The 10,248-nt window shown below is 45.3% G+C and overlaps 1 long non-coding RNA gene across 1 annotated transcript; it reads right to left on the reverse strand.

The window, feature by feature from the left end:
- Nucleotides 1-2,346: 2,346 nt before the first annotated feature.
- LOC120098533 (uncharacterized) lies at nt 2,347-9,382 on the reverse strand. Its single transcript, XR_005496817.2, has 2 exons — nt 8,691-9,382; nt 2,347-2,923 (listed from the first exon to the last, which is right to left on the reverse strand). It is a non-coding gene; the product is annotated as an uncharacterized LOC120098533 (long non-coding RNA).
- Between the last annotated feature and the right edge of the window lie 866 nt (nt 9,383-10,248).

A 10,248-nucleotide genomic window follows, 5' to 3' on the forward strand; every position in this document is an offset into this window, starting at 1 on the left:
CATGGCCAGCAGGAGGTGCCACACTGCCAGTGGGTAGTAGAATGGCTACCCCCTTGGTTATCTCTTTTGATACCTTTAGAATTAACTCACACAAACCATTGCCTGCAGAACCAGTGAGCAAGGTTTAATGACTGTGCTCCCGGGCTTTAAGGAGAGAGCACATTTTCTCAGACTTAAATCTTCTAAATTGGAATTGCCACCTTTAAAGGGTAAGCTGACCCGATGTCCTTGTGGTCAGAGAAGCTTCTAAATGCAGTAGAAAAATTAACACTTCGCTTTCAGACACTGGATGGAAGAGGCCACCGATGGGTCAGAAGATTGGCTCAAATCAAATTGCTGGAGTCTTTCAAGTTTATTTTTATAGATGGGAAGACTGGACGATGCCAATCCTTTCTACTTCCTCCCTCGGCCACATCTCTCCCTCTACCAAGGGCACGTCCTTGGAGCTTCAGTGTTTTCTGTCATGAACCTGTTTGTGCACCCCAGCAGACAGGGCTGGGCCCTACTGACATAGCAAAACCATTTTCATCCAGAGAAGTCAAGGAGGCATTATGAAGGCAGGGGGGTGAGTAGCCCTTTGTCTTCATCAGCACCTGAGCCTCTCTGACCCCAGGCTGTGTAGTCTCAGGTCAGCCAATGCTCAGCCGCAGCAGAGGAGAGCATCCTGGCTGCTGTAGATGCTGCTGACCTAGGACAGTGCCATAGGGGCTGGGCTTCAGCTGCGACTGGGGCTGGGGACTGCAGGAAAAGGTTCTGGATGAATAACTGCAGATAATAAAGGCAAAATTAACTTGACATTTAGAGCCTTGGAGCCCAAGTTCCTGAGTTTCAATCCTGACTCTGTATGATGATTGTGAGACCAGGGGGATGCCTACCTTCCTCATGTGAAACCCACAACATGTAAACAAGATTTTAATTTTTCTTTTTCTTTCTTTGTTTCAGTCTTTATCCTCCTTCTTTCCTTCCTTCCTTTCTTCCTTCCTTCCTCCCTCCCTCCCTCCCTTCCTTCCTTCCTTCCTTCCTTCCTTCCTTCCTTCCTTTCTTTTTGTTTTAAGACAGGGTTTCTGTATAGCCCTGGCTGTCCTGGAACTCACTCTGTAGACCAGGCTGACCCCAAACCTGCCTGTGCCTCGGAGGTGCTGGGATTAGAGGTGTATGACACCACCTCTCTGCTAATGATGGCTGGTACTGTATGTAATTCAGCAGTAGCTTAGCAGGCCCAAGGCCTTCAGTGATGGCTGTGTAAAATGAGAGACTTTCTCATAGCCCTCCTCCCGCAACACAGAGTTTTTTTTTTTTTTTTTTTTTTTTTTTTTTTGTATTGTGCTGGATGTCCTAGAACTCATTATGTAGATCAGACTAGCCTCCAATTTAGAGATCTGCTTGCTTCTGCAAGCACTGGGATTAAAGGCATGCACCACCGCCACCCAATGAAAATATTTTATTTCACAAGCTCATGGATTTTAAAGTTATTGTTACATTTATTTATTTGTTCGTCTGTGTACACGGCACTTGCAATCTGTTGTACACACATGCCATAGCTCATGTGTGGCAGTCAGGACAACTTGTAAGAGTCAGTTCTCTCCTTCCACCAGGTAGGGTCATGGGATTGCCTGGACACCAAGTACCTTTACCAACTGAGCCATGTTCCTGGTCCCTCGACTTTAGTATTCTTCTAGAATCCATTCCAAGACTGAAAATGTAATTTGATTGGTAGGATGATTGGCTAACATGCACAAAACCCTGACTCCCATTCCCAGCACTGCATAAACTGGCGTGGTAGTTCTTGTTTGTGATCTCTGCCCCTGGGAGAGGAAAGCAGGAAGGTCAGAAGCTCAACATCATCCTTGGTTACAAAGCAAGTTTGAGACCAGCCTTGAACACATAAGGCTCAGACCATAATAACAACAATAATGTACAATAATACATGAAAGGGGGAAAAGGAAACCATTTGGCTGTCCTCAGTAGCTCTAGCCCAGAAAGGGTAAGATCCACCCTCCCCTACAGACACCCTTGCCTATCTCGAAGTCTCTCTTCCACCACCCACCCCCTCCATTGCTCAGCTCCAGCCACACGCACCTCTTTGCTCAGATGTGGAGACATTTCTCTCACCCTAGGACTCATGCTACTCTCCCATCCACACTGCTCCACTGCCCTCACGATGTTCCTCCAGCAGTGCCTTCACTCACCTGACACAGGCCATCTTCTCGCAACTGTATCTGGACTAGTTTGTATCATTCTTGGTCTTCCCCAGTCTTGCTTTACCTTTTTCACAGAATACCCCCACCTTAAATGATATTATGCCGTGATGTTTCCAGAACTTAGGAAAACAGCTGACTAATGATGGACTCTTAGCAAATATTTATTAGTGAATGAATAACAGACAAGTACTCAACAAATGATCGTTGCCTTCATGATTACAGGTTTCCTTCTTACCCAGCTTGCTTCTGATTTCAGAGACGCTGGAGGGAGTGTCATGGCCCAGAACAGCTGTAATCCCTTACTGTTTGGTTGGCTCTCATCTCAAGAAGATTTGCTTCCTCCCCAGGATTTTCCCTGATGTCCTAGAATTCCACTAGATCTAAACCAAACTGTTGTCTTTCCGTGTGCTGTTCAGGTCACTAGGGGATCCTACAACTTGTGCGGGTAGGAGCTGCCATTGCTCCATCTGTCCCAGACAGACAGCTAGTTCTGTAGGCTGCAGACTCCAGGCCTTCAGGTCACAGGATACTGACCCCAGTAGCACATCCCTGAGGAGACGTTTCCTCCTCACTTCTCCCATCTTCCCAGTATCATGGCCTGCTTCCTGGGATCCTCTCCAGTACAGTCATGTTTCAAGTCCCTGGCCCAGCCTCTGCCTTTGAGGAAATATTGAGCAGCTGTATCTAAGCAGGACCAGGCTGTGGCAGATAAGCCAGACCTCCTGAGGGAATGAACACACAGTGTTAGGGGAGGTGCAAGGATTGGTTTTGTTTGTTTTTATTTTCAGAAGAAAGGAGTATGGATTCTAAGCTCAAAGGCAGCCCTTCTGGGATATGATGTCTCAACCCCCAAAGATCACTACTACGTTATGTGAATGAGCACTTACCCCTGAAGATGGTGGCAATGGCTTCCCACCTCTCCACCCTCTGCTTTCCTCAGAGACGAGATTTTTAAAAAGACTTCTGCCTTCTAATGAAAATTTAGCCTTTCAAGTCTTATTAACTCTAATGGGGAAAATGCTTCAATTTATTTTGTTCTGGAGGTAAGAGCAATGATATTAAGTGATCCAATTTACCCATTTCTAGTACCATGCTGGTCCCTAATGAAGATGCCTCTACAGCCCAGTGTGTGGTTTACACGGGCACCACTGCTTAACACTTTATGGATGGCTCCATGCGGTAAGAAAACAGTGCGTGCAAACGAAAGTTTTGTGAATCAAACAGTACTCTCTTCTGGATTCACTCGATGTCTAAAAATAACAGCTTCATTTGGAAAACCCTTTGTGGGTTTCTCTCGTGGCTACCTTCCCTCACTGACAGATGGTTGATGTCCACAGGTAAATACCCACAAGAGAGAATTATTTTGTGAGTGAGCCATATACACGGAGTTTTGGGCAAGCAAGACTTTTTTTTAGTAGTATCTAGTCAATTGCTCAGTTTAGCAATCCTCGGAAGTATTATATGTGCTGCGCCAGCATTAATAGCCAGTCAAAGTAAGCCATACCACGATTGTCATTTTTTCTAACTGTGAAGTCTAGGCTGAGAGAAAAAGTAAATTGTGAGGGTCATGCATCCAGGCCACCTGAATTTATCATAGGAACTGCATTACAGCTTGAAACCAAAATGTGCCCCTTGGGCTCATACTTGGAATGGCTGTGCCCCAGGCAGTTGTTCTATTTTGGGAGTCTGTGGAGCCTAACTGTCAGAAGTGGGCCATCAGGGGTGGGCCTTTGAAGGTTATATCTGCCTGTAGCTCTTGACACTCTCCTTGCTTCTGGTTGGCCGTGATATGAATGACCTCTGCCCTACACTCTTACCATCATGGTCTGAGCCCTACCATGCCTTTCCCCCCATGGTGGACTGAGATCTCTGAAACTTCTCCTCCCTTAGGCAGTCTCTGTGAATAAGTCTTCACTCCCTTAGTTGTCTGTGAGGAATGGTTGCAGAATGTAAAAGTGAGTACCAGGAAGGGCACGCACGTGATGCAGACTACTCCTCATCTGAAGGAGAAGAGTGTGTGATATTTATTTTATATGTTGTATGCATTAGTTTTCTTGGTATTCTTTGGACATCTCTTTGTGTTAACCACCTTATGTCAGAGGAGCCTTATAATAACCTTATTCTGTCTACTTTATAGATGAAGAGGCAGAAACGTGGAGAGGTCAAGTTTACAGATTAAGTCACACAGCACAGAAACGAGGAGTAGAACTCAAACCTTTGGTTCCAAAATCTGGTTTTGCCGCAGTGTTACCCAAGAGGCACAGGTAGCGTGTACTGGATCTGCCTATGCAAGGAGTTAGAGCTGGCGGCATGCTCAGGACATAACCAGATCTCTACTCCTTCTTAATGAAGGCCTCTCTTGGCCCAGTGCCCTTCACGAATGAGGATTGTAACTGAGCTCTTCTTGTACACCACTTACATGACACATGATGGATTCAGATGAAGTAAAGGGGTAGCCAATCACTGGGGGAAGCCCCGACCCCAACTAGGAAGAGGTATATGCCAGGACTCTACCCTACATCTCAAGAGAAAGGCCAGGGCCATGGTAAACTCTTGTCCCTATGAGTCCTTGGTGGTTCTAGCTTCCTCTAGCCTATGTCCATGTTCTTCTCTGTTAGCATCTGTACCACAAGCTCCCAATGAGCTTCATTTCAGATGCGAACATGGCAGATGAGCAAATTATAGATGAAAAACTGCTCTCCGAACACATCTATTTATAATGATACAAAAAGTCTGGTATTTAAAGAAAACAGTTCTCCATAAAGAAAGCCCCTGATCATAATGTGAGCTGCCAGGAGGCTGACTTGAAAGCGAGAGAGGTATGTAGTTCCTCTGAATATAAAAAGCACAATCAAAGAGCCATCTGCCCCCATCGATTATGATGGGGATTGACAGGCAATTCTATTAAGTGTAATCTTCAGATTGAGGCTTTCGTGAGTGTTATGCAAGAACAGGTCTTGCTAAAGATTTATTATGCTTATGAACCATTTTTGTACGATTATTCAAAACAGACTGGGAGTAAATTATTTTCTCGAATGTACTTGAAATGAGTGCGTACACTGGGGCTCTTGAAGTGCAGGCATTGTTTGGAGTGCTCTTGGTGCCCCGCCACTTTATTTGCTATGTCTTTTAAAGTGTCAGCAAGAGATCTTTGTTTGGGGATATTTTTAAGCATTCTTGTAAGACATGGAGAACAGACAATGATCGGGTTACAGTTAAGTCTCGTCTTGAGGGGACACTGAGTAACACGAGGTGTGCTGCTGTGAATGTGGTGGAGGTTATTGGTGTGTTTGCACTGGGGACCAGGAAAGGCTCCCAAAGCTCTCCAATCTCTTCACAGTGCTCCAGCCTCACAGCTGGAGAAACATCCAGCTACCCTCATGCCACAGTTCAACCAGATTTCACTGCCTTGAGCAAGTGTCCTTCCCACTGGTCCTACTATGCCCCTTTGTCACACAGGACTTTAGGGTAGCACCGCCTTCCTTCTTAAGGAGAGCCCTGCCCTGAAACCTCAAAGCAACAACCACATTCTTGAGGCATAGCTCACGTCTTCTAAGGGTCAAGGTCGTGGGGAGAGAAGGACTTCTGATTCTGTTCTCTAAGAAAACAAAACACTCAGGCATTCCTTGTTGCCACCCGCCCCCACACACACACAGTGCTTACCAGCCTACTTTCTCTAAATCTTTTGGAGGCTTAGCCTTGCCTATAAAATAAATTCTCCTAGAACCAAATGTCAGCATTACTCAGAGAATCGTGTGTGTGTGTGTGTGTGTGTGTGTGTGTGTGTGTGTGTGTGTGTGTGTGTGAATTTTGTATCACCAAAGACAGACTTGGAGAATGAATGTGACATTTTGCTTGTCAGTTGGTTTGGGTTAATATTTAACAAACCAATGTTCTCCATGTCAAAATTCCTCAGGCATATAAATGTGGCCCAGGTGAAAGTAGATTTTTTTTCTTCCTCTGTAACTCTGAATTTTATTGTATTCTCTTGAAGTCCTGTTGTCAAACACTCCAAATTGACTCTCTTGTCTAAGTATCCCTAGGTGCTGACACTCAACTGTCCTTTCTTCTGCCTTGATTTGAAGATGTTTTAGTCACTGAAATAATTCAGAGTATCTCCAACAAAGCCAACTATTCTATGCTCTCTTCCCTTGTCTAGTGATGACGTCAGCTACAGGGGAAGAACTGAAGCTGGTGGCCACATCAGAAAAGAGCTGGTGAAGGGAATGGAGAGATAAGTAGAAGAAATCAAAGCCCAGAGGAAAAGCTACTGGACCAAGGACACAGAGTGACAGTGTAGCAACCCTGAGGGCAACCGTTTTGTGTGTGTGTGTGTGTGTGTGTGTGTGTGTGTGTCTGTCTGTCTGTCTGTCTGTCTGTGTGTGTTTCTGTGTCTGTGTGCATGCACACTTGTGGTGGTGGGGGGGCTGTGCACAAACTCTGGAGCTACCAGGGACCCAAGTAAGGTTCTGTCTCTGTGTCTCCTTGGAGCCTCAGAGCCACCCTCTTGTCATACAAAGGGTTGATGTTATTAACATGTGCTGTGAGTCAAAGGCCTTTCTGTCCATCATGTAGGGCCAGCAACAGGCCAGGCAATAAACTGACGAAAGACAGATTGATGATGGAAAGGGACACACAAAATGTAGTATTTCAATGTCTGTGTACACCTAAGAGTTCCCCAGAAAAGGAGGTAGACCCCCAAAGAGAGTTAAGCCTGAGAGCTATGAACCAGCAACAGTTTGTGTAGAAATAACAAGACGAAAGAATGGTGTTTGAGATTTAAGGTTTGGCAAATTGTAGTGAGATGAGTCTACATAGGAAACTAATGAAAGATAAGGGTTATCTCAGTAGTAAGGGTTATCTATGGAGACTCACCAGTGACAAAGTTATCTCCCTTCAGGCTGTGGGCTGAGGCAGCATGGGTATCTTTACCAAGGGAAATTCATACCCAGATTAGGAGCAGAAAGGAGGACGCAGGGACTCGTCTTCCATTTATTCTTTGCAATTGTCTTCAGCTCAAAGCCAACTTACACCAAAGTGGCATGGTTTGGGCATCCTGATTTTCTATGCCTGCTATTGATTGCACAGTCATGGTGATTAATCAAAGTGACTATCCAGTTGGTTAGAAACAAATTCTCTTTACCAAAATGTTGCCTCTATAGGATTCAATATTTCTTGGGCAATCTTGGTATTTAGTGTCTGCATTAGTCCATCTCTAACCTTCTTATTGTTCTTAAAGTGAGGAGCAAATGCCAATATAGCAACTTGTCATTTCTTCTGCCCCAACAGATATTCCCAGAGGCACTAAATAAACTTTCAGTTGTTAGCCTTGGCGATGTGGGGAGGGTGTGTGTTGGGGGAGGGTGTCGAGGAAGAAAGGAAATAGTAAACATGAGTGAACTTAGGGGCCAGATGGACCTAGGAGGGGTGAGAGACAAAGATGACTTCACATGAGCCAAACAAATTCTTATCCTGATGGAGTTTTGGAACAAGCATTTAATCCGAGTTCATTACATTTGGAGAAACTGAGGCACAGAAGAGGTAGAAATAGATCACAAACCTGAGATTCAGCTTTGCAAAATGCCCAGCCCTCTACCTAGGAACTTCTGCACCGTCCTCTCCACATGCCCACGCCTCTAGTTAATCTAGTCAGCTTAGCTCTAGTGAGGCTCAAGCATCCCCCTCCCTCATAGCCTCCCTGAGCCACCTGGTTCCCAGTGGATCAGAGCTGCTAACACACTTGCAGAGAACCTGCCAATGTGTCTTTCCCACTGCCTTCTCCTCCTCCCACTGCACAGGCCACACAGTCTGGGCTCCACGAGCTCCACAAGCACATGAGTCACCCAGGAAGGGTGGATGGAGCATTGCACCGTGGGGGATGATTTCACTCCCCTGAACTCCTCTATTCGCTTCATTCACAAAGCGGAGGGCAGAAATGGCTTCCATTCATGCATTTTTCAATAGCAAGGTTCATTATGGGAAGCTTCTCTAATTAATCCTGATGCTCACCCCTGCAGAGACAGTGTGGCCTTTTCTCTTTCCCTGGCTCCTTTTCTCAAGTCAAACAGTGCTAGAAGACAAGGACTAGTGGGCAAATTCTGTGAATTGTCTAGTGTTTTATTTTTTCCTAACACTTGCTCTTATCGCCCTGGATATACTTTATGTGGAACAAATTGATTAAAATATAAAATGAGGATTTACTTTGTTAGGCTCTGTGGAATATAGTTATTGGGGTGTATAAAGATTCAAGGAGCTAAAAGAAGGGGAGGAAGGAGGAGGAGGAAGGGGAGAGAGAGGGAGGAGGAGGGAAGAGAAGGAGGGAGGGAGGGAAGAGGAAGCAGCTTCCATAACAGCAGCCACCACCCTCAGACTGTCTTATCTTCAGCTCTATACTTCAGTCTCCTTGCCAAGAAGGTTGGAGGAAGAAGTGCTATTTATTGAGACCATACTGTGTTCCAAGCACTGGGTAGGAAAACTCTGGTAACTTACTCAGCAATTGTTTGAGGGCCAGTCGAGAAGACAGCAGTGAAGAAAACATATTGGCCATCATGGATTTCCCACTTCAAATGAAGACACACTGGAAGCAAGCAAACATGTCACAGAACTCAGGGTGGCAATTAAGGTCAGAAAGAGAAACCATATTGGTTACAAAAATCAGAACGAGGGAGACAGTTCAGGCTTGGGACAAAAGGTTCCTGGGGAAGTGAACCTGAAACAGAAGGATGTGGCCTTAAGGCTAAAGACAGATTGGAGGAAGTGTTTCAATCAGAGTGGATAGGCCTTTGGTGGCAAGACGTGAGGACAAGGGCTGGGAGAACAGGGACACAGCAGTTGTGTGGAACACAGGGGTGGGCAGAGAGGTAGACAGAGGCCAGGCCCCATGTCTCTACTGAAGACTTTAACCTCTTCCAAATTTCCTAGTGGCTTGAATGAGTCTACTCACCCCTATCCCATCCCCTACTCCCGCCAAAGGCTCATCAACTAAATGCTTGGTCCCCGGTTTATAGAACTGTTTGGGAAGAATTAAGAGGTACAGCCTGTTGGAGAAGGCCAGGCTTTGAGGTTTCAAAATACTCTGGCCTTTCCCAATCTGTCCCTCTTTTTCTGCCTCATGATATGGATCAAGATGTGAGCCACATCGGCCAGACTCAGACTGCTGCTATTTCCCCATGGTAATTGTCTTGGACTCTATCCCTCTGAATTAATAAGCTCCAAATAAATCCTTTAAAAAAATGAGTTGTTTTGGTCATGATGTTTTAGCACAGCAATAGAAAACAACTAAGACTCCTAGCAGCCTTTCGTACTGTTTTGAATGAAGGCCTGCAATGATCTAATCCACTCAGTGGACAGCTGCATTCTATTTCACCCTCAAAAGAACCTTAAGAGATGAGCAGCATTCACCTCAGCTGCTCATATAGGAACCAGGGCTTGGAGACATTAAACTTCTTGTCCGTATTCATGGAGCAATCACCATAAACAGATTCCAACTTGGACAGGATTCCAAATGCAACCTTTCACACAATTCCACGCTCTGAGGACGCAGTCTGGCTCTTATGTGACTCATGCCCTTGAGCTTGTGGCTGCTGCCCTGTGCCTGACTGACTTCTAAAGGAATGCGTTAGAATCAGCTCAAACCCTTCCAGGCTCCAGATGCCTGGTGTTTGGATCAGAGAGGAGAAGATATTGAGAGTCAAGGGATTCTTTCAATCAAAAGGCAAATTAAAAAAAAATTAAAATGTTTAGGTCTGTGTTTTTAGTAACATCCTCCTCAGGGGTGGAGGGTGACTACTTTTCAGACTTTTAGATTTTACCCCATTTGCTATTTCAAATTTTCTTCAGTTTACACACTTCATCTCTGAAACAATCAGCTTGCTCTTCAGTCTGAGGACCTATGGAAATGGCGAGCACTAAAAGTCTCTCTCTCTCTCTCTCTCTCTCTCTCTCTCCCTCTCTCTCTCTCTCTCTCTCTCTCTCTCACACACACACACACACACACACACACCATGCCAAGAAGCAAAACTAAAACTAGGAAGGGATTGTGTTGTTT

Source organism: Rattus norvegicus, chromosome 19 (genome assembly GCF_036323735.1).
Source record: "Rattus norvegicus strain BN/NHsdMcwi chromosome 19, GRCr8, whole genome shotgun sequence".
Lineage (NCBI taxonomy): Eukaryota > Metazoa > Chordata > Mammalia > Rodentia > Muridae > Rattus > Rattus norvegicus.